Genomic DNA, 22,501 nt, shown 5'->3' with positions numbered 1-22,501 from the left:
TCTTTGTATTCTTCTTTCTACAGTCAAACTAATCTAAGTTCCTGGTGTCAGGAGGCCTCCTAAATACTCAATTATGGGGCTTTAAGGGGAGTGAAAGGTAGCTTACCCTTGGGGTCGCTACACCCCCTATATGACCACTCCCCGTGCCCCAGAATTCCTATTTCCATCAAAATCAAAATGGTGGAACCATTTTTTCATGGGGTACTTCAGGCAGCCAAACCTAGGTGTGTGACTCGCCTGGTAGTGCACCACAGCTCCTAGCTTAGGTAATTTCATGCCTGTCCTGGTGCCAAATGGGCCTCAGGAAAGGGGGGGCATCTCCCAGGTCTGGGGAAAGTCAGGATTGCATATCAAAGATGGTAGGGGTTTGAAGTCACTGGCCTTGGTATGCAGATTCACTAACCATCCTGCTGGAGGAAGTGCGAACACCTTCCCATGGAGCAGGTATTGCTTCTGGCCTCAGAGGGGGTGGGCTCTCACCTGCAGTGGGTCAGAAACATGTCTGTGGTGGCAGGGTGTATGACACCAGTCAGCCAGCACACTAAGAGGTTGGTAGGTTTTCAGGGGGCACCTCTAAGGTGCCCTCTAGGTGCATATCTTAATAAATCCACTACTAGCATCATTAGGGATTTATTAAAATAAGGTGTTTGATACCAAGCACCATAGGTTTCAGTGAAACCATCATGTAGCTGGGGAACTCGTCATGACCAGTGCCCAGTACATATCCTTAAATGGCTTCCCTGTACACTTGTACTATCTAGCAATTGAACTAGGCTGGAGAGGGGTATATCTGCTTATGCAGATATGTCCTCACATTTAATATAACACACCCTGTCTTAGGGCTATAAGGCCTGCTGTAGGGGTGACTTACATACATTGCATGCTTTGTCTGTGGGCATGGCACATAGGGTGTGTGCCATGTCATGTTTTCACTTTTGTCTGCACCATTTCATGCAGCCTGCAATGGCAGTCCGTATGAGTTTGGTGGTGGGTCTCTTAGGGTGGCACAATATATGCTGCAGCCCTTAGGGACCTTCTTTAGTAACCATGCCCTAGGTACCAGGGGTGCCATTTGCTAGGGATTTACAAGGGCGCTAAAGGTAGTGCCAATTGGAGAACAATTGCTCTAGACTTCGAGCAGGCCTCTCTCTCTTCTCCAATCTGCAGGCTGGACAGCCAGCAAGTTCTCTCCTCGGGGCAGCATGTGGCAACGAGAAGACCCTCAAGGGTGCTGCAGAAGAATGCGGCGAGAGAGCATGTAGGAGGGTGAAGAGTAACTAAACACCTTGCCTGCCTGCTGACCCTCCTTTTATTGACCCAGTGGTGACTGCTGGACCAATAAAAGGAGGAGGTTGTGTTTTTGAATTTCGCAGACACTTTTGTAAAGCCCAAACTTTTTACCAAACCGCCAATTTAGCAATTGTTTTGCAAATCACTAAATTGCAAATACCTGGAGGATTTGTATAACGTTATCTTCTTTGTCAGGCACCCAATTCAGACTAATCAAGGAACATAAGGGCATTTACTGAGTCGAATTAACGGCAGTCTAAAAAAATACATACAGCACCAGTTGTGGGATGTCCGTTGATGTATGTATATACAAGATATTCTTAATGAACAAGTTACTTACATTCGATACCGCCCTTTCTGTTAGAGACTATCTACGGGACGCCTTCTTCAGGAAGAGCCACATAGATATCTGTACAATAAAAAGACATAAATTACACATCAGACAGAAAAGTACACTGAGGGGATGTGAGGATAAGGGCTGTACAATTACATATAAAAAGGTAAACTCCCTTCATAGAGAAATGATAATGAAAAGGGGGAAATAAATAAAGATAAAGAGTGCTAACCGTGAAAGGAATATAAAAATTAGTTTAAAAAAACATACTTATGCAACCAATATAGTGATAAAGAGGGCAAAGAAAATTGTGTAAAGTACAATCTACGCAAAAATATTTATGCGTTCCAAAAATGGCCTATGGACCAAACATTGCAAGCAGATTGAACTTATGTCACGAGTCCAATAATGGACTGCGGACTTTGTTGCCCTTCGATTCTGACCCAGTCATTTCACCCCTTGTGCAGGAAGGACAAGAGCCCTTTAAGGGAATCTCTCAGGCGGAATCCCCGGGGGCGTGGCCCACGACGTCATACCCAAGCGGCCTATTGGAGGAGCAGCAGGCGCAAACAAGAGGGCCGTCCTTCTTTCAGGAGACAGAAGCGGGTTTCCCCGGAGCAGGAGAGGTCGTGGCGTGGACAGAGAGGAACAGCGGAGGCAGAATAGCAGCGAGAAGAAGCGGAGCCGAAGAAGAGACCGAAGCAAGTACTGCTGTGACGTGCAGAGACGACAAGCCAGGAGGCCAACGGGACTACGTTTCGCCCAGCCACCCCCCTGGAGGAAGGTGGCTTACTAAGGTACGGGCAACGCTACAGGGGCTTACGGGACACAGGAGGGGGAAGGACGTAGTATAGAGGGAGGAGGGAGGTCACGTCGGGGCTCACTCGCTGCCGATCGAAGGTGACTTCTCCCCTCACTCCCCTTCCCTGAGAGAGAAACACCAGTTTTTCCCTGCGACTCAATCCAGTCTATTTCTTTTGTTGTTTTATCCCCATCCACCCACGCCATTTCCATCAACGCTCGGGAGGTGACGTACCGAATATCCAACCCCAAGTCCAGGGGAAGACCTGGTGAAGACGGAACCTTTTCCAACCAGGAGTTCGGACCCCTGAAAGACCATAGACTTTGACTTTATTTTTGTGCTCTTGACAAATTGAATTTTGGAATAAAACAAAAAATTCCTGAACTTTATCCCTCTCTCTTGCAAATTTTCATTGGTTTGGCCAGCCTCCCTCTGGAAAAGATTCCAGGTTGCGACAAAGTGGTGGAGAATGCAGGCATAGGTCCGTCGCTACAAGATGGAGAACCTCATCTACCAGTTGAAGGAGAGCCAAACCAAACTAGAATGGGCCATCGAGCAGAGTACCAGACAAGCGGAAAGGGACCGGACAGCATTTACCACTGCCATACAGGCCCAAGCCGACAACCTGGTGAAGCTGGCCGAAGGATAAAACCAGCTCCTTCTGGGGCTGGGATAAGGGAGAACTCCCGCACCACCTGGCACGGTTATCCCACTACAAAAGTACGTACCTGGGGAGGATCCCATAGCCTTTTTTCTTAATTTTGAACTGGCCGCTAGGGCCAGCGGGTGGCCCAGCGACAGATGGCCCTTTTACCTGGCTCCCTTACTCACAGCAGAAGCACAGGCAGCATATCAGACCATCAATCAGGATGGAACCGCCATATTCGGGGTGGTGAAGCACTACATCCTGGACCGCCTTGGAGTTGATGACGAGGCCCACCGCCTTAGATTTAGGCAAGAACATGGAACAGCCGGCGACACTCCCAAGACACTTTTTTATAAGATGAAAGAAGCTGCCGACCAGTGGCTAAAGGCACAAGAAGGCAATATTGATGACGTAATGAACAAAATATACCTAGAACAATATCTGGAAATGCTCCCTTATGGTACTCAAAAGTGGCTACGGCAACACGCAAACCTGACCATAGAACAAGCCGTCGAAATGGCCACTTCATTCACTCGGGCCCAAAGCCGAGGACCTTTCAAAGAACCCAAAAGACCACACAAAGGTCCTCTCCCAACAAAGCCGGAAAGAAGGCCCGCCAAAACGTACCCTGACCACCCTAAAGCCAAACCCATGAGATATGACCCTCCAGTCACCTCCAGCCCTCAGTGCTTCGAATGCGGCGAGTGGGGCCATATAGCTCGGTTCTGTAGAAATAAGAAGGATAAACCAGATGACGAGCCCATGGATGTCAGCTACGCCCCCAGATCTATTCTGTTCACGCAGGAGATGGGACCCATGTATTACGTGAGTCTCATTGTAAATAAGCGGGAAATAAAAGCCCTCCTGGATTCTGAGTGTAAGCATTCAGTGGCCCGGGGTGATGTGGTTCTTCGTTCGCAAATCGTAGAAGGGAGAAATGTTGGCATACGGTGTGTGCATGGGGACACCCGGGTCTATCGCATAGCCCACTTACCAGTAAGTACCAAGGCAGGCACCCACACCACCATTAACGAAGGGGTTCTCCCTGCTCTTCCCGAGCCACTTATTTTAGGGGTAGACAATCCCTCTTTTCCCCTCCTCCTTGCTAGTGCCCTGAAACCTGAGACAGCCTCAAACAACTCACACAATGCTTTACTGACTTCAGAACCGTGGGCAATGGACAAAAATATTTGAGCCGCCCAGTTAAATGACGCATCCCTTAAGCATGCCTGGCAGACTGCGCAAGAAACGAGGAATGCCCAAAACAAGACCTATCCTTGCTTTCTAGAACAGCACGGGCTTCTGTACCGCATAGCTAAGGAGGGGGCCACACCTCAGCTTTTAGTACCAATGACTTTCAGAGACCAGGTCTTATACTTCGCCCACTCCCACTTGTTAGCAGGTCATATGGGGGCAGAAAAGACCAGTCAGGCCATCCCGGACAACTTCTACTGGCCTGGCATATATCTTCAAATAAGAAAGTATTTACAGGAGTGTGAAGTGTGTCAGAAGCGCAACCCTTACACCCCTCCAATGGTACCCCTACAACCCCTGCCTATTATTGGACGACCCTTTGAGCGTATAGGGATGGACCTGATAGGACCGCTGCCTAAGTCCAGTAAAGGCCGTCAATATGTCCTCAAGATAGTTGACTACGCCACCCGCTATCCTGAAGCATTCCCCCTGAAGACAGCCACTACCACCTCCATATCCCAGAAGTTAGTCGAGGTATTCTCAAGGATGGGGTTTCCAAAGGAAATCCTTACGGACCAGGGCACCCCTTTTGTGTCCCGTCTCATGAGGGAGATCTGTAAACAGCTAGGTATACAGCACATCAGAACGTCCGTATACCACCCCCAAACAGACGGCCTCGTAGAGCGTTATAATGGAAAACTGAAGCTTACATTAAAGAAGCTCCTGTCAGGGGATGGAAGAAACTGGGATCATCTTCTTCCGTTAGCGCTATTTGTGATCCGGAGTACTGTGCAGTCAAGCTTGGGTCCCCCCCCTTTGAACTCTTATGCAGGACGCGCCCTCATACCCTCCTTGAAATCACAAAAGGGACGTGGGATGAACAAGGCGTTGCGGAAGCACACGCTCTATTGGACTATGCAAACCAAGTGAAGGTAAGACTTCACAAGCTAAGAACCCTGGCCCACGAACAGTTGGATAAAGCCCAAACGAGACATAAGACACAATACGACAAGGGGACAAAGTGGGAGTTTAAAGCAGGTGATTGGGTTTTAATACTTCTCCCCTCCTCCTCTCACAAATTACGAAAATAATGGCAGGGTCCCTATGAGGTCGTGAAGAAGGTCGGGAGGACCACCTACGTGCTCCGCCTCTCCACCAACAAAACCCAAATGTACCACGTGAACCTCCTTAAAACATGGTTGGGTCCGCCTCCACCGAAACCCTGTAGTGTCTCTTTCACCACACCGGCAGAAACCACAGTGGGGGATACCATCCTTGGCCCCGAACTCAGTACAAAAGAGAAGAAAGAGTTACGAGCCCTGCTCCTCTCCTTCTCTGAGATCTTTTCCAACCGGCCAGGAAAAACATCTTTAGCAACCGATTTGATACCCACCCTTGAGGGAGTGGTGGTTAAACAGAAACCCTATCGGGTCCCCGAAGCGCGTCGTGCTGCCCTAAAAAAAGAGGTGGCTGACATTTTGGCTCTAGGAGTAGTAGTACCCTCCCAGAGTAACTGGTGTTCGCCAATATTCCTCGTCCCAAAGCCAGACGGAAGCACCCGCTTCTGCACTGACTTTAGAGCGGCAAACTGCATTTCACAACAAGATGGGTATCCCCTTCCTCAGGTGGATGAGCTGATTGAGCGCCTGGATGAGGCTCACTACATATCCACCATTGAACTCACCAAAGGCTACTGGCAGATACCTCTCCACCCGAAGGACCAAGAAAAGACAGCTTTCTCTACGCCGGACGGGCTCTTTCACTTTACGGTGCTACCTTTCGGCCTTCATGGCGCCCCGGCTAGCTTTCAAAGACTCATGGACACCCTTCTGAAAAACCATCTAGGGTATTCGTCAGCCTATTTAGACGACATTGTTGTATTCAGTAAAACCTGGGAAGAACACCAAACCCACCTTTTCGCCATCCTCACAGAGCTAAAGAAAGCTAACCTTCACATAAACGCAAAAAAATCCAAATTTGCCTTTCAGAAAGTCAAATACCTAGGATTCGTATTAGGGGAGGGAATGATTGAACCCCAAGCGGAAAAAATAAGAGCCATCCAAGACAATCCCTTTCCCAGTACCAGAAAAGAGATAACAGCTTTTCTAGGTTTGGTCGGCTATTATAGACGATTCATTCCTAATTTTTCGCAAGCAGCAGCCCCCCTCACTGACTTGCTAAAAAAATCTTCCACAGCTGCTCGTATCAAAAACCCCACAGAACAGGAACTCCAGGCTTTCAGGGCCCTAAAAACAGCACTGACCACTCCTCCTGTACTTCTCACTCCAAACTTCCATAAACAATTCATACTCCAAACGGATGCTTCTGGGGTGGGGATAGGGTCTGTTCTTTCCCAGCTAGACAGCGAGAGTTTAGAACGTCCCCTTCTGTATATCAGCAGGAAACTTTTTCCCAGGGAAATGGCCTATCCCACAATAGAACAGGGGTGTTTGGCACTGAAATGGAGTGTAGAGAAACTTTGTTACTATTTGGAGGGACGCTCTTTTTTGCTTTATACCGACCATGCCCCTCTCACCTGGCTCCAAAGGAACACGGGGAATAACGACAGGGTCCTTCGGTGGTTTCTGGCCCTGCAACCTTTCCGCTTTGAAGTGTTACATCGCAAGGGCAAGGACCAAGGCAATGCGGACTACCTGTCCCGGTTTCCTCTTTCCCCCAATCGGGGAATCCCAAGGGGAGGGGATGTGTCACAAGTCCGATAACGGACTGCGGACTTTGTTGCCCTTCGATTCTGACCCAGTCGTTTCACCCTTTGTGCAGGAAGGACAAGAGCCCTTTAAGGGAATCTCTCAGGCGGAATCCCCGGGGGCGTGGCCCACGACGTCATACCCAAGCGGCCTATCGGAGGAGCAGCGGGCGCAAACAAGAGGGCCATCCTTCTTTCAGGAGACGGAAGCAGGTTTCCCCAGAGCAGGAGAGGTCGTGGCATGGACAGCGAGGAACAGCGGAGGCGGAATAGCAGCGAGAAGAAGCGGAGCCGAAGAAGAGACCAAAACAAGTACTGCTGTGGCGTGCAGAGACGACAAGCCGGGAGGCCAACAGGACTACGTTTCGCCCAGCCAACCCCTGGAGGAGGGTGGCTTACTAAGGTATGGGCAACGCTCAGGGGCTTACGGGACACAGGAGGGGGGGAAGGACGTTGTATAGAGGCGAGGAGGGAGGTCACGTCGTGGCTCACTCTGTGCCGGTCGAAGGTAACTTCTCCCATGACTCCCCTTCCCTGAGAGAGAAACGCTGGTTTTTCCCTGCGACTCACTCTGGTCTATTTCTTTTGCTGTTTTAGCCCCATCCACCCACGCCATTTCAATCAACGCTGGGGAGGTGACGTACCGAATATCCAACCGCAAGTCATGGGGAAGACCTGGTTAAGACGGAACCTTTTCCAACCAGGAGTTCGGACCCCTGAAAGACCATAGACTTTGACTTTATTCTTGTGCTCCTGACAAATTGAATTTTGGAATAAAACAAAAATTCATGAACTTTATCCCTCTCTCTTGCAAACTTTCATTGGTTTGGCCAGCCTCCCTCTGGAAAAGATTCCGGGTTGCGACAACTTACCAAAATGGAGGAAGAACAGAAGCTGGACGCTGAATATGAACTGTCATGGATAGGTGATTCTGCAATAAGGACCGTCCAATAAGGATAATGGACATAAAGAAAACAGAACAAGAGAGAATTTGCAACCAGGTACATAGACATGATTACCTGTAGGAGACGCTAAGTCCACTTGATATGTAGACAGCTTGTAGTTAAAAGATAAGACGCAAAAAGGGGAGACTGATGATTCGATAAATCTAATGAACATAAAAATAAATATGTATCAAAGAAGAGAAAACATTGTGTAGGGAAGTGCACTAGGAACTACTCATTGATGCTATAAATCACCTGACGTTGTTCCAAAAGGTCTCACGAAAATAGAGAATAATGCTTTAGTGGTGCTTGAGCCCAAGTCACCTTACCAAAGAGCTTCAGGAGGAAGGCTCACATCACGAGTATCTGTGAAGGGTAATGAATGCACTGTCGTCAACTCTGATACAGATTGAAGAATTTAGAACAAAATTTTAACTAGAATAGCTGGGAACGGTAATACCTTAAGAACTTGATGTCGATTTCAATGTGTATGGAAAATAAAAATTTCAATAGAAATAAGGTAGATGTGTCGTCAAAGAAGAAATAACGTTCACATGTCGTATCTCTCTAATTAGAAGAAAATGAAGAGACATAACATAGCTTTCTTAAGTGTAATTCATAAAAAAATTTTGGACAATGTCTGTGTGGCAAGCGCCAAAACGAATTAAGGCTAAAGGTTAACGCCCCAGTAGCATAAATGTATAGCTGCCCTCCAAGAGACTTTTATACAAATATTGGTTAAAAAACGCTGTGTGCCAAAGAGAACGGTGGCAGTAAGTATACTTATGCTTAGGGTAAGTCTGGCTAAACGTAAATAAAGGAAACAATCTGTATGTCGCAGATAATAGTCATGTGGTGCTAACAAAAGGCCGAAAACGTATGCGGGGACATACAAATCAAATTTAAGGAATCAAGCTGTTACTCACGAAAGCGGCAAGGATGGCGGGTACATAGTCTTCTTCCAATAAAAGAGTGTACCGATGTCAGCGCAAAATATATATGGCAAGCCTAGGCGTGCCTGTGTCAAAGTCAGTATTAATTACGTGTGACGTGGCAATAGAGTCGTGCTGTGTAGAGAGTACTCTGTAGTCCCTATGGTACAGATAGAGAAGACCTGACAAGCCACTAGACCGCCAACCTCATAGGCAGAGATGGAAAGAGAAGAATCAATAGAACGCAGAAAGTGACCTTAATTATGGATAACAAGGTTTCAAAAATGCCCCAAAATCTTCTTTTTTTTTTTAAATGTGAAAATATTAACACTAAAAGATCATGAAGTAAATAAGTCACAATGGTATCCTCGAGAAGGTATCAAATCTGAGAACACAAAAGGGCTAATAAATGAAATAGCGACCTGAACAGATGTCAAAAAGGGTGAACATATCAAAAAGGTCAAGTGGAATTATACCGAATGGCGTTTTCCCATGGGATATCATTGTTCAGTCCTTTTTTATGTGTGGCTAAAGTAAAGATCCAATAAACCTCACGTTTTTTAACCAATATTTGTATAAAAGTCTCTTGGAGGGCAATTACACATTTATGCTACTGGGGCGTTAACCTTTAGCCTTAACTAGTTTTGGCGCTTGCCACACAGACATTGTCCGAACATTTTTTATGAATTACACTTAAGAAAGCTCTGTTATGTCTCTTCATTTTCTTCTCATTAGAGAGATTCGACATGTGAACGTTATTTCTTCTTTGACGACACATCTACCTTATATCTATTGAAAATTTTCTTTTGCATACACATTGAAATCGACATCAAGTTCTTAAGGTATTACCGTTCCCAGCTATTCTAGTTTAAATTTTGTTCTAAATTCTTCAATCTGTATCAAGGTTGACGACAGTGCATTCATTACCCTTCACAGATACTCATGACATGAGCCTTCCTCCTGAAGCTCTTTGGTAAGGTGACTTGGGCTCAAGCACCACTAAAGCATTATTCTCTATTTTTGTGAGACCTTTTGCAACACCTTCAGGTGATTTATAGCATTGAGGAGTAGTTCCCAGTGCACTTTCCTACACAATGTTTTCTCTTCTTTGATACATATTTATTTTTATGTTCTTTAGATTTATCGAATCATCAGTCTCCACTTTTTGCGTCTTATCTATTAACTACAAACTGTCTACATATCAAGTGGACTTAGCGTCTCCTACAGGTAATCATGTGTATGTACCTGGTTGCAAATTCTCTCTTGTTCTGTTTTCTTTATGTCCATTATCCTTATTGGACGGTCCTTATTGCAGAATCACCTATCCAGGATAGTCCATATTCAGCGTCCAGCTTCTGTTCTTCCTCCATTTTGATAAGTTGAATCTGCGTGCAATTTTTGGTCGATAGGCCATTTCTGGAACGCATAATTATTTTTACGTAGATTGTACTTTACACAATTTTCTTTGCCCTTGTACTCTTTATCACTATATAAGTATGGTGTTTTTTTCACTCATTTTTCTATTCCTTTCACGGTTAACACTCTTTATCTTTATTTCTTTCCCCCTTTTCATTATAATTTCTCTATGTATGGAGTTTACCTTTTTATATGTAATTGTACAGCCCTTATCCTTACATAGCCTCAGTGTACGTTTCTGTCTTGTGTGTGATTTATGTCTTTTTATTGTACAAATATCTATGTGGCTCTTCCTGAAGAAGGCATCCCGTACGCCGAAACGCGCGTAGAGAAAAACCATACATCTACAAATTTCAGCCACGCCTGGTTCAAACCACTAACATATTCATTTTGTCTTATATAACTGTTGGGTTATCTGAATTATGTTTCTGTCTAAACTGATTATTTCAGTAATTTGTCAAATGTGTACATATTGTTACATTCTATGTTATTTATGTTCTACTATGGCTGTTCATGTCAAATTTTTACATTTTATATGAATAAAATGAAATATTTTTAACTTATTCTTGTAGTACACTGAGCCTATGTAGATATTATCTCCCTATGTATAGGACTTGATTTTTAAGTGGTCCCATGTTGCTTAGGAATGGTACTCCATTACAAATCCAATTAAAGCCACCCATCGTCTAAATTATATTCAGTCTAATGCACTTGCACTGCTCCTGCAAATCAATCTGAGGATACCAACTTAATTTTTTGCCTCTGAATTCAAATCCCTTCATATTTACAGAACATTTTAAAATGTTAATTTTTACATTATCCTTATTTATTTATATACACTTTATTAATCTGTTAATATTATATAATTTTCTAAGCAGTCGCGGCCCTCCTGAGAAGGCATCGCATATCACTAGGTGTCCCCAGACCAAAGGTTTAGAATTGCTAGTTTAGGTGATGAGTGTCTCTCCTCCTCCGTGGAGGGGGGAAGTGGTGCATAGATTTCCAGTAAGGTGATGAATTGACTGACGTGGAATGATGAAAAAAATGATAGATGGAATGCTTGAATTAATCTCATCCACTGGTAATTATTCGGACCGCATATCGGTGCACCAATATTTTGCATACCATGCCACTTCAGTTTGGACCCAGCCATATGCAAATCACTCTTCATCCTGCTCCAGTTAGAACGGTCCAGCTCAAAGCAGAGTATAGCTTGGTTCTAGTGGCACAGTGTACTGCAATGTGATGGGTGTGCCCAGGGTGAAACTGGTCCTGCGTTGCTTGTGTTCTGGTTCAGGGAGAACAGGGCAAAACCGGTCCTGGGTGGCTTATGTTCTGCTTCAGGGAAGACCTGGCCTGGCAGTTCAAGCTAGACTGTCCCCATTGGACCAGGGTCAAGGTTGATTTGTATAATGGCTGGGTCCTAACTGAGGTAGCAAAATAACAATGGACTTGGATGCAGCCCAAGTAATTACCAGTGGCTGAGATTAATTCAAGCATTCCATCCGTCAATTTTTGTAGATTTCAGTGTGATGCCCTAAGTAGGACGGGTATGCCACGCTGTGCCACTAGAGCCAAGCTATACCTGGGGGATGAGCCCTAATAAGGGTGAAACCAGTCATGCGTTGCTTTTGTTCTGGTTCAGGGAGAACCTGACCTGGCAGTTTGGGCTGGACTTTTCCACTTGGAGCAGGGTCAAGACTGATTTGCATATGGCTGGGTCTAAACTCAGGTGGCATAGTGTACAAAATAACGATGGACTGGGATGCGGCCCATTAATTGCCAGTGGCTGAGATTAATTCAAGCCTTCCATCCATCTCTTTTTTTTGTATACTTCAGTGTTACGCACTTAACGAACTAGTATGTCCAAACGTGGGCCTCGTGTACAATATTCCACTGAAACCAAGCTATAACTGGCTGATGAGACTTCATAAGGGCGAAACCAGTCCCGGGTTGCTTGTGTTTTGGTTCAAGAAGGACCTGGCCTGGCAGTTCGTGCTAGACTGTTGCAATTAGAACAGGGTCAAGATGGAGTGGGAAGGGGCCCTGAGTAATTACCAGTGGCTAAAATAAATTCAAGCACTCCATTCATCACTTTTGTTGTCTGCTTCATTGTGAGGCGCTAAGTGGGACGGGTAAGCCCAGACGTGCCACTGGAACCAAGCTATACCTGGCTGATGAGCCCTAATAAGGGAGAAACTGGTCCTGGTGGCTCTAGTTCTATTTCAGGGAAGACAAGGTGTGGCATCAGGCTTAAGTGTTCTTTTCCCATTGGAGTAGGTTCATGACTGATTTCCATATGCCTCCTTCGAAATTGAGGTAGCATAGTGTGCAAGGTAACAATAGATTTGGATGTGGACCCGAAAAATTACCTGTGGCTCAGATTCATTCAAGCATTCCATACATCACTTTTTGTAGACTTTAGTTAGGTGTCTTAAGTGGACGTGTTTGCCAGATGTGGGTCCTGTGCACACCACACTGTGCCACTGTAACCAAGTTATACCTAGCTGATAAGCCCTAACAAGGGCGAAACCAGTCCTGAGTTGCTTAAGTTCCGGATCAGGGAGGACCTGGCCTAGTAGTTTGGGCTGGACTGTTCCCATTGTAGCAGGGTCAAGACTGATTTGTATATGGCTGGGTCCAAACTGAGGTGGCATAGAATGCAAAATAGTGAAGGACTGGCATGTGGCCCGAGTAATTACCAGTAGCTAAGATTAGTCCAAGCACTCCATCCATCACATTTTTGTATACTGCAGTGCAAAGTGAAATGGTGCAACTTCTTTGTGAAAAAGAATGCCCAAGTCTTTAGAATCAGTTTGTCTCTAAAGGGGGTATACAGCAGGTTGACAGCGCTTGGAGCTCGCTCACCCAGCGTGCTGATGTTATAGCAACCAAGAACACTATCTTGAGGGTGAGAATCCGCAAAGGACAGCTGGGCAGTGGCTCAAAGCGGGAGCACATCAAATATCTGAGGACCTAGTTAGAATCCCACTGTGATTTAACAAAGGGAGAAGGCAGAAACCAATGCTGGAGACCTTTAAAAAAGACATGATAACAGGTGATTTAAATATGGAGGACTGAATAACAAAGGGTCAGGAGCCTCAGATTTGATCTCACTGACATCCAGGACAGAGGCTAAAAAAGTGGCATCATCATAGCCGAATGTCCTGGACTCTCCTTCTAGGGAAAAGGCATGAAACCGGACCATATCCAGAATGGCTCTGTTGAAAGAGAACATCTAAGAAAGGAGTCAGTTGTGACTTTGGCCGTTGATAGTGAACCCAAAGGATGTCAGGAGGTTCGCTGTACTCTTAAGGTGGGTGACGACGGGGGCGCCGGTGAGTCCAAAGTGATGCACAGCAAACTGAAAATGTCCTACCAACAAAAATTTCATAGTGTCACTTTTTGTATGGCTTGCGTCAGTACGGGGCGAAGATCTTCCGAGAACCCTGGGAGAACTTGGGCAACACAGTCCCAGAGAGTGTGGGAATAGTAGCCTAATAGGCAGCTGTTACTGACCAACAAGAGAGCCAAAGATGTGGAAGAAAATACTCTCTTCCCATAGGCCTCTAATCTTTTAGACTCCCTATCTGGAATAGTAGTTGGGAAGGCATTCAAATTTGTCCTGATGGTAGCAGCTTGCACCACCAAGCTCTTAGAGGAAGAGTGTTGAGTCAGAGAAGCAAGGTCGCCGTGGTAGGGTGATGGCGATGCGAAATCTGGCAATTCACTGGTGGACCAGAGCAAGGCTTGGCCGAGGTTCATAAAAGAGTGTTGGTGAGGGACTCATTAAAGAGCAACAAGGGCTCAGTATTGGTTTTACTGGTTGGAGAACTTTCATTAGCACATTAGTTTTGACCTCCAAATTGGAGACCTGGAGGTTCAGAACCTTGGCTCCCCTCTGCATAACCATTGCAAAGGTGGCACCTTCCTCATTGGTAGGGCCTAGAGGTGAGACTAGCCAACATTAGGAGAGGGGTTGAGACCACTGGCATCCAAGAGGTCCTCTTATCAATTTTCTTCATGATAGGTTTTTTAAACATGTCTCCCACATCATACTCATTGTCAGATTCCATAGAGTCCCTCTGTAATACTGTGTAGAAGTAGCGTGGTCAAGGAAAGGCTCACTGTACTCAGTACTTGATTTTGAATGTGCTTTATTATTGGCAACACAGGAAATCCCAATAACTGTTCGTCTCTTTCTTGTTTTCCTTTTCTTGCAGGGTCTTTCACTTCCAATCCCTCTGTTGAGCCCCGTTCGCCGTTGTCCCTCGGACAGAAGGAAAAAGGCTCAGGTAAGTGTTTTATTTGATACTTTACTTAGGGAGGAAGATGTGAGGGATAAATGATAATTGTGCAAAACGTGAAGGGAAGGGATGGAGGTTGGAGCAATAAAAAAAAATGGAGAAAGTTTGTTCCTTTTACCCCTCTGCCTCCCGTCCCTCTGTGTCTCAGCCCCTTTCCAAATTCCCATAAACGTCCACGCACCTGGAAGAGCCACATCCCTCCAGGGCCGTGGCGTGGTGATCCCGCGGTTGCAATCTGGTCTATCTCTGCTTCAGCTTTTCTTCCTCCATCCGGTGCGGGCGTTCCGCTTGCCGACAGATTGCGACCTACCCTGGGCTCCGGTTCTCTCTCCTCAAGGGCTGTTGGGTCTTCTTCTTTCTTTTGGTCTATCTTGCTGGTTTCTTACTTTCACGATTTCGTCCCGTGCACAGATGATCCAGCAATCGACCATCCCGACGCGCTCTCCGCCCCGCCTTCTTGAAGCGTGTCGTCATCCCTGACGTCCGCCCTCAGCTCCATCTTAAAGTGGCCGCCTGCTGTTTCCCCTTTCTCCGCTTCTTGCTGACAATAAAGCGGCCTGGCGGAAAAAGGGGACTGTGAATACAGTAGGGGAGAGATGTATGAAGGGATGACATCTCATTCCTTCTCCTCTATCCCACCATCTAATACAGGAGCTATCTGACACCCTCCCAAATAGGTAATGCAGTGTATGAGACCTGTCCAGCAGAACCAGGACATTGAGAGGATCAGGTGGAGTGGGATAAAGCTGCAGCTCGATGAACACTGAAGCGTGACCTTGGTCGAGGTTGGGGCGGCACAGATTTGGACTGGACAATGAGTAATGCCACGTACTTTGGCGTTGATGGAGACGGCACCAATGTTGATGTACTGGGAACTGGCAGGGTACATGGATCCAGAGGTAGAGGCAGTAAGGCGCTGGTAAGAGTCCAATGGTGTCATGGCTGCTGCTGCGCAGTGGAACACCTGGAAGTAGGTGGAGCAACTGAAGCATGGGGCGCAGTGTAGCCTTCTGCGTTCCGCTGCATCGGTCTGTCCCCAAGAAGCCCATGCTGCCTGCAGTTGGGTTTTTTCAAGTGTGGCTGTATAAAAGCTGCACTCAAGAGACTATACACATACCTTTTCTTTCTCGACGTACGCATTCCTGCTTCTTCCGACAACTGTGGTTTTAGATTCCAAACTTCCTTCTGTAGTTACTCAATGTATTTCTGGGCTGCCTGGTGATTTTTTCTAGTTTTGTTATGCCTCTCCTGTGGAACCTGCGGACACATAAATGGTGATAAAGGTTTAGTAACCGTTGACTGCTCTTCTAAGTTGGTAAGGTGCAGCATACAAAAACCGTTGGAAATATACTCACTGTCCAGTGCTGCGAATCCACGAACTTTGTGGATGGAGATATTAATGTTCTGCAAGAGAAAGAAAAGACTATTATTTAGTGTTACTTCACTAAAAATAGTGATTGAGAGTTAAAAGACTATTATTTTTTTAAAGACTTATTTTTAGCGCTCCTTGAGACATTACTCAATTACATCTCACATGGAATTTTTTTGCTAAACATTGAAGGAATTATGTAATTCCGGTTCTGATCCGTCTTTAAAACCTTTGCTGTCTAGGTAACTATTGGGTGCCATATGAGTGTTCTAGTAGTAGCGATAATTCTGTTCCAGTCCTTCCTTTACTCTGTCTCCTGTATTTGTGATATTTTCTCAGGATTTTCACTGCATTCTCAGGGATTCCAGCTGCTAGATTTAAAGTGGTAAAGTGTAGGTATTAGGTAAGAGTTTATACCTGCCAGTTATATTCTATATTTATCCACGCTCATACTTGAAACGGTAAAGGTCCTAAATCCTCATATACTTGTAGATGTACCACAACACTAGAACACTGAAAGAATCTCCAGTGCGGAGAATTGTTGCAGTCAACTTGAAGGGACCCTAGGACGCCATCTCTATATTTTCCTCCACTTTTTCTTTCACCTGGGTGCTGTTATTGCCTGGACGTATATCATATCACAGGTGGTAGTAGGGCTTTGGTCGCATAGGGATTCCACTTCTGATATTCACATCTCACTTCCACAAGGTTTAACAGCCAAGGCGAAATTGAGTGTGCCAAGACATTACAGGTGGTGGGATCAGAGGGACCAACTGGTGCCGAGGGCAAACCCACTAGCAAATCCCAGATGGGGGACCTCCCGACTCTGTGGGGCCCACCAGCACGCCAAAGGGAGTTGGAAGGAATTCTAAGAGTCAGAGCATGGCCTACCTTGGTGTCAAAGAGGGCCCCGGAAACTTGGGTTCTGCTGAGACAAGTTGTTGGATTGGACCTGACTTAAACCTACTTTGGGAGCAAGATCGAGAGGCATGACAACACTCTTGCACCTTCTCAGGTGTATTAAAGTAGTGGGAAGGGGCCAATTTCCACTTGTATTTCTTATGCATTTTACTCTACATACCCAAGTATTTGGATAGCGACAACAATCAACCTCGAGACTGGCTTCCAGACCTGGAGCAGCCTCAAAGTGCAGACTTCCAAATCCTGGCTACGCAGTTTTCACCATGCGGACCTGAATGACCTTTGGATTCATCAACAGTCACTGCACATCTTACAGTTGCGACTCAACCCCAGGCACCACAGGCAAATCTCATGTAGACATGTCACAGATATTTCCTTGTGACAGTCCTTACAAGGTTTAAACCCTGTAGTCTTGGGAGGTGACATTTTCCCTTACATAGTGCTTTTGAGAATTTTCTTTGAAATAAATGGTCTTGAAGAGATCAAAGGTAGCTCCAGACCTGCTTCTGGTGGCGCAGAGAGAATGAAACTCATGTGAGCACGTGGAAGTAGTGCCTATATTGGCTCCGCATGTCATTTCCTGAGTGGAACGGTATCCGTGCAGTGCAGCAAATCGTCACCTACTGGCCCGCAGAGTTACAGCTCAAAAGTTTTCATGTCCAGTTCGACATTTGGAGAATTATTCAAAAGGTCAGGAATATGTGGTTAGAAGTCTCTATCAGAACTATGCTATTACTGAAGCCGCTTTTGACACAAATGTTGCTAATGTATTCTACCTTCTCAGCTTGACTGTACAATTACATCATCACAGATGCGCTAAAGTAGATCTGCACTGTAAAGTGCAAATGTTGATGTGATTTTTTGGATTGTAAGGTATGTATTTGATGTTTTTAGATATTAGCATTTTTCCAGTTTACCATGGGGAGTATTGGGACAGGTATGTCATGTGCATGGTAAACAGGTGTGTACATCTGCCTGCAGTGCCCAACTGCACGTCAAATGGATACCTTGACTTTTGTTTGGCCTTGGAGTCACACTAATCCAGTGTGTGTGCAGAGGTCTAGACCTGTCCATGGTAATGTGAGGTTCAGAACCAAGCTTGCCCACATAGCGGAAACTGAATTACTGTCCAAGCTCTGGGTGCTTCACATAAAGCAATGATGGTAGTGTACTGTCTTTTGTGCATCAGTATTATACCCAGACCTTTTTCTACATGTCAAGGAGAGGAGCCTACTGGCTCTTCTCAAATAAAGTTCTGCAGTGATGTGAAAGCCAAACCTTGCAATAAAATTGTGTGTGTGTTGAGTGTGTGCATGTGCAGTAAGTTTGTAGGTGTGTAGCACATTTATGGGCTCTGGATGAAGAGATCTTACCCATAGCCCCTCTATAGATCTATACATTTATGTTTTTTACAGTCTTGCATTAGCCAAAACCTTTTGATTTTAATATATTATATCAGATAGATTTACTGAAAAAAACAAAGGTTCAAGGGACATTATAGATAAGTGAAAATGTCAGTCATACAACGTACCATTTTAAAGGAACAAAACTACAATAATTCACCAGTTAAAGTTATATATCAATTAACTATAACGCGTGCCTCAAAGTAACCATAACCTGCGACCCGCCATGCACAGTGATACCAATGTATCATTTCAGATGTTGCAGGGATGTTATTAATGATGTCATTGAACATGTCAGTTAATTAGTAGTGCATGACAACTGTTTGAGTTATAGTTACTGGCCAGTGGCCAGACCCTCGCGAAGACTTCCCTATCCACCTAAATTACACAGCCTTTGGCCATGCGCTGCATGGGCTTGGGCGCAGGGCCTGATATAGGGCCAGCAAACTAACATATATACAGCAGACGTTTTGTATTTATCAAGAAGTCAGCAATAATTGTAATCAAATGTATATTATTTAAATTTAACCATTGCAATGGTTAATAAAAGTGAATAACATAAAATTGTTTTAATAAAGCCTCCCAAAAAAATCATGGTTTTGTGTCTTTCAGTCATCATTTTTCAGGCAACAAAGTGTAGCTATAGAATGTACCACAAGGGGTTTCTGCACTCCAGCTGAAGAGCATACAGCTATAGCTCGAAGTGCTTTAGGTAAGCTCCCCTGAGATCAAGTATTTAATGGACCAGGAGACTTACTGTGTTTTTAAATGCTGCTGGGGGGCTACTGCACTACCTGCAGCCCCCCACAAAATAAAAAAAAGGCTTGATGGTGCTACTGCCCCTTCTAAGAGCCTTACCAGGCATGATGGGGAGTTCCGTTTTGGGAGCAGTGATAATTAAATAAATGGCTCCTGCACCTTTTTTTAAATTGTTTTTGTTACTTTTTTATTTGGGTGTATTGCTACCCAACTGAGGCACCCTTAACTTTCTTTAATGTTGGGGGGCTGTGGGCAGGGCCCCAAAGCCCCCTGTGGCACCTGCTGGCTCCCCACTGGTACCTATACTAGTGCCGGTGGTAGCCAGATATTTTGGGGGGCCTTATCAGTGTTCCCTGTAAGGTGCACGCCTGCGTGCATCTGACCTTCCCCCCAGCGCTCAAACACTGCTCCTAGGCATGCACGTCTCTGCCAGCAGCATGCGAGCGTGAAACGTTCAACAATGCTGCCTTTATGCCACATTGCATGTTCTACACCTCAAGCAGGCGGCCTATAGGGCCCTCGTCACGGAGGCGGCCAGGGGTCTCAGTAGAGAGCAACAGGGGCGACTGTATGATGTGGGTGATAAGGCTGGTAAATTGATAGCGTGGTTGGATAAAAAGGAGAGAGCGAGTCGTGTGGTTCCGTTGATCGAGAGGATGGATGGTGTATGTGTCACCGAGCCGGACGCCATTGTCTCCTGCTTCGCGGATTATTTCCGCGAGGTGTATTCCCCGGCTTCTCCCTGCTCGGAGGAGGATTCCCATGCCCTGCTTCGGGACATCGCGCTGCCCTCCCTTTCGGTGGAGGACAGGGATTCGCTGGACGCTCCTCCCACCTCGGACGAAATTGCCCTTGCTATCCGCTCGGTCGCATCTGGCAAGGCCATGGGCCCCAATGGCATTCCTATCGAGCTGTACAAGCTGCGACCGGATGTGCTGGCGCCCCACCTGCGCGCGATGTTCCTGGCGGCCCGCTCGCGGGGTTCCCTTCCGCCGGACCAGCGTCTGGCCACGATTGTGGTGATCCACAAGGAGGGGAGACCCCGTGAGCGGGTCACATCCTATAGGCCTATCTCGCTCTTGAACGCGGAGCCCAAAATCCTCGCCAAGGTGCTGGCCAACCGGCTGGTCGGCGTGGTGGGCGACTTGGTCCACCAAGACCAGTCCGGCTTCATACCCCATCGTAACACGGCCCTTAATCTGCGACGCTTGCACGGGGTGCTCGCGCGTGTCCCGTTCGTGCGGGAGCCGGCCATCTTGGCGTCTTTGGACGCCACCATGGCGTTTGATACGCTTGAGTGGCCATACATTTGGGCGATGCTAGCGAAGTTTGGCTTCGGACCGGGCTTCATCAGCTGGGTCAAGTTGTTGTATTCCAGCCCATTGGCGCAGGTGGTGGTGAATGGACGAGTTTCGGCCCCATTCGCACTGGGACGGGGCACGCGACAGGGTTGCCCCCTGTCGCCTCTCCTGTTTGCATTGGCCCTGGAGCCCCTGGCGGAGTGGCTGCGGTGGCACCCTTCCATCCGTGGTCTCCGTTGGACCCCCGAGCATGAGGACCGTGTGTCCCTCTACGCTGATGATATCCTTCTATATCTCGCCTCCCCGCGTAAATCACTGATCGTCCTAGTTGATGTTTTGCGCTCATTCGGTCGCAACTCAGGCCTCGTCATCAACTGGGCGAAATCCTGTGTATATGTGCTTGCCGGGGAGGCTCCGGTCCTACCACGGGACTGTCCGATCCAGATTGCCTCCCAGGGGTTTCGGTACCTGGGTATATATATTACTCTGGACCCGGAGGCCCGCTACGAGCGGAATTTGCTGCCCCCCCTCCAGCGCTTGAAGGAGGACGTGGTGCGTTGGCGGCGTCTGCCGCTCTCGCCGCTTGGCCGAGCGGCCTTGTTTAAGATGATGTCGTTGCCGCGCTTTCTGTACGCTCTCCAGAACACTATGGATTTGGTTCCGGCGCGCTACTTCCGAGAGGTGGAGAGTTTGCAGCGTCGCCTGTTCTGGGACGGGAGGCCACGTATCGCCTTGGCTAAATTGACGCTCCCGTGGTACGATGGGGGGGTTGCCCTCCCGGATATTAAACGGTATTACTGGGCCTCCCAGCTAGCTGCGATTAATCATGGCCTTTACGGGCCCGCCCTGAACCCGGCATTTGAAATGGACAAGATGCTCCTGCCCGGCGGCGACTACAATCGGGCGCTCTACTCTGGCGCGCCGGACCCTCGCCTGACGGGACCGACGCGTGTCATGGTGCGGGTGTGGCACGCGGCTAACGCAGCTATGGGGTGGAAGGACCGTTTGACCCGGGCGTCACCGCTATATGCATCGGCGAGGTTGGGCTCCTTGTGGACCTCGAAGGGCTTCGAGAAGTGGGACACGATCGGCATCAGCACAGTGGGAGATCTCTGGACGAGGGGGGGATTCAAAACTTTCGAGACGCTGCAGACGGAGTTTCAGTTGCAAGCCAGTGAGTACTTCCGGTACTTACAAGTTCGCCACGCGCTGGGCTCCGTCTTCCCGGATGTCGCATCCATTCCGGAGTCTTCCCCCCTGGAGGACAGAGTGCTGGATGGCCATGTCCCGGACAGCACGATCTCCCTTATATATAAAAAACTGATCAACGACCGATCGGGCCTGCTGACTGGCCTCCGCGAGGCCTGGGTTGCCGATGGGCTGGAGTTGGACGACGAGGACTGGATGTCTGCGGTGGCCTCTCCGAAGGAGGTGGCCATCCCGGCTCGCCTTCGCTTCGTTCAGCTTAAGATCCTCCACCGGGTTTATGTGACGGGGCCAAGGCTTCTACGTATGGGCTTTGCTGAGGATGGACTGTGTAAGCGTGGCTGTGGTGCTTTGGCAACTTTCTTGCATATTCTGTGGGAATGCCCAAAGGTGGAGCGATTCTGGCGTGGTGTGCACGAGGTCTTGCGAGTGGTTACGCGTGTCGTGCTGTTGCCTGAAGCGAGGAGATGCTTGCTGAATGTGTGGGAGCCAACTGACTACTCGGTTCCGCAGACGCGGTGGGTGACTCTGGGATACATGATAGCTAAGCGTGACATTGCTCAATTGTGGGGATCCCAGAGGCCTCCGGCGGTGTCGGCCTGGAAGGAACACATGGACTGGTGTATGTTTCGTGAAAAGGTGGTGTATGTTGCGAGGGGTAAGCCTGGGGCGTGGGTGAAAATCTGGGGCCCCTGGAACGCCTATCGCGGGGGTATTTGCGAGCCGCCGCTGCTGCCGGCTGCCTCGCCAGCTCCGTCCCCCTAGCCGACCCCCTCCCTCAGCCATGGGCCCGTGGTTCCCCAGTCCCTGATCTGTTCTCATTCCCCTCTTCAGAGTTTGGCGATTGGTTGGGGTCCCCCACTTACGGAGCGCGTGCTGTCACTTGGGATTGCGGGTTGCCTTGCGGGTGTGGTTGTTTTTGTGTTGTTGTGTTTTTGACAAAAGGAAACCGCATTGTTGGTTCGGAGTT

General features: G+C 47.4%; 1 long non-coding RNA gene across 2 annotated transcripts in view; it reads right to left on the bottom strand.

Moving 5' to 3' along the window:
- LOC146798923 (uncharacterized) overlaps window positions 1-22,501 on the bottom strand; it is a 357,197-nt gene that overhangs the window by 37,453 nt on the left and 297,243 nt on the right. For both annotated transcript variants that reach the window (XR_014968806.1, XR_014968805.1), the window contains exons 3-4: window positions 15,928-15,976; window positions 15,690-15,829 (exon numbers count right to left, since the gene is read on the bottom strand). This is a non-coding gene — a long non-coding RNA (uncharacterized LOC146798923). The remainder of the gene's footprint in view (window positions 1-15,689; window positions 15,830-15,927; window positions 15,977-22,501) is intronic.

The sequence above is a fragment of the Triturus cristatus genome, chromosome 9 (genome assembly GCF_964204655.1).
Source record: "Triturus cristatus chromosome 9, aTriCri1.1, whole genome shotgun sequence".
Taxonomy (NCBI): Eukaryota; Metazoa; Chordata; class Amphibia; order Caudata; family Salamandridae; genus Triturus; species Triturus cristatus.
Note: the sequence above shows the minus strand (reverse complement) of the source record. Positions and strands in the feature narration are given on the sequence as shown.